This window comes from Galeopterus variegatus, unplaced genomic scaffold, assembly GCF_000696425.1.
Source record: "Galeopterus variegatus unplaced genomic scaffold, G_variegatus-3.0.2 Scaffold1351, whole genome shotgun sequence".
Lineage (NCBI taxonomy): Eukaryota > Metazoa > Chordata > Mammalia > Dermoptera > Cynocephalidae > Galeopterus > Galeopterus variegatus.
In genome coordinates this window covers 91,181-93,268 of record NW_007727462.1, presented here as the reverse complement: position 1 = coordinate 93,268, position 2,088 = coordinate 91,181, and the positions used below count along the sequence as shown (strand labels likewise).

Genomic DNA, 2,088 nt, shown 5'->3' with positions numbered 1-2,088 from the left:
CCCCAGAGGAGGGCGCAGGGAGCTCAGGGAGGGCTTCATGGAGAAGGTCACAGCAGGCAGGACACCGAGGACGCAGCTGACCGCCAGGCTGGCTCTTCCAAGGCCCAGCCTCCAGCTGTCTCACCCTGACTCCCACTCTCGTCTACAGAGTCTGCTCCATTTGCGTCCTCGCTCTTCCCCCGTGTGGCACAGTGTCCCAACATCTGCAATTCACCATGGCAGATGTGTGCAGGGACCAGAGGGAATGGAGAGGAGAGACCGTGAACACTCCCCCACCCCACCCCTCCAGTCACACAGCACAGGCAGGCCCAGCATCTGTCCTGGGGCCCTTCGTGCCAGGTGTCCCTCCCACACTGCCACCAGGCCCTGGGGCTCCTCAGCTCACAATGCGGCACCATGATCTGGCAGCTCTTGGAGATGCCAGCTGTTCTCTGGTTTTCAGCAGCCTGTGTCACTGCCAACAGCAGGACCACTGTCCCTCAAAGGGACTGGAGCACCAATTCCACAAATACTCATTGAGTTCGTGCCATGGGCTGAACACTGGCAATCAATAATGAGCCAGAGAAGGACTTTGCCCTCGAGAAGTTGATAGCACAGCAGGGAAACAGATGAGCAGTAAGAAGTCGGTATACAGAGCTGGGACGCTGCCCAGGGAGCTGCCCCCTGGGGGCCATGGGAGGACTGATGGGTTTGGCTGAGAGTGAGCAGCTGCCCACCTGGGAATATCTCTCCCCAACAATACACAACTCCTTCCCAACAGTGCTATTTGCCTGTGAGCCAGCCTTCAAAATCTCACTCGAAAACATCACTTCTTCTAGGAATCCTACCCCAACTAACCATCTTCCATTCTAAATCACCATGCCCTCGAGCAGGTGGGACATGGCATGTTGCTCCCACCAGCAGGTATTTTGGGTGCCTCCTTCCCAGGCCTCCTCTCCTGACCACTACTTGGCAGTGAGGACCATACTGCCGACTTACTTTCATCTTCCCTATGCACATCCTGGGGGCTGGTGCTGACAGCAGTCCGAACACTGTTTTCCTCAGGGTTTATAATACCGATTCCATAAACACCCTCCAGTTCCTTCCTGTGCGGACCATGGAAACACAGTGAGCCCACCTCATTACTCTGGCTCATGTGCCTCCACCCAGTCCTGCTTCATGTTTCTGGAAACCTGGGTGTTTTGCAAAGACACTCTTGACAATGAAGGTGAAGATCTAAATCCGGGGAGAGGAGGCTCAAGGAACGTGTGTGTGTGAGCACGGGTGTGAGCGTGGGTGTGAGCCTGGGTGTGAGCCTGGGTGTGAGCTCCCTCACATGGTCAGTGGAGGGGAGGCCACACTGCTGCATGGAGGCGGAGGTGAAGAAAGAGGGGAGACCACCTAGAAAAAACTGAAATACATTCCAACCTACTGAGTTAAGCACTTGGCACGTCTTGGACTGAGGATAGTTGAGAAACACTGTTTTAACCAACGAGTTAACCCAGGTTACAGGCGATTGGACAAGGCGCTGTCTCCACCTGTTAGAACTATGCACACTGTCCGTTACGCACTCCGGTTGTCTTTCCCACCAGAGCTGCAGCTCTGGATTCCCTCCTTACCACCTCATCCTGCGCCTGCTAAGAATAGTCGCTAAATAAATACGAGTGAAGGGCCTTCAGTTGTTCCACCCCATTGAATATGCAACTAAAGGAAGTGGGAGTCAGTGGTGGCTCCACTCTGAGAGGACCTCCCTAAAGGCAGGATTCCTGAAACCCTGGGATGTGCTCCCAATGAAGCATGTGCAATTTCCTCACGGAGGAAACTCTACGGATAGAGTTGGCACCCATCAGTCTGGGCTGGTCAGGTGGAGTCCTGCATGCAAGCTGGAGACATCCGGTCCCCCTTGCACGTTATGGATGCTTTGGCTCTACACCAAATGCTAACAGCACTCAAGGTGTCCTCTGCACGAGGCCGTTTTGCAAGAAAACTTGGAGTGCTGCAAACATACCCAACATCTGTGAATTCCCACAATACCTTTCTCCAAGGAATTCCATGCACTTACATACGTGATCTCATTCATCCTCTCATTCCCTCCGAGGCAGGGAGGGG

At 54.3% G+C, this 2,088-nt stretch overlaps 1 protein-coding gene across 1 annotated transcript in view; it reads right to left on the bottom strand.

Moving 5' to 3' along the window:
* ANO2 (anoctamin 2, calcium activated chloride channel) overlaps positions 1-2,088 on the bottom strand; it is a 173,319-nt gene that overhangs the window by 120,535 nt on the left and 50,696 nt on the right. The gene's annotated exons all lie outside the window — the stretch shown is intronic.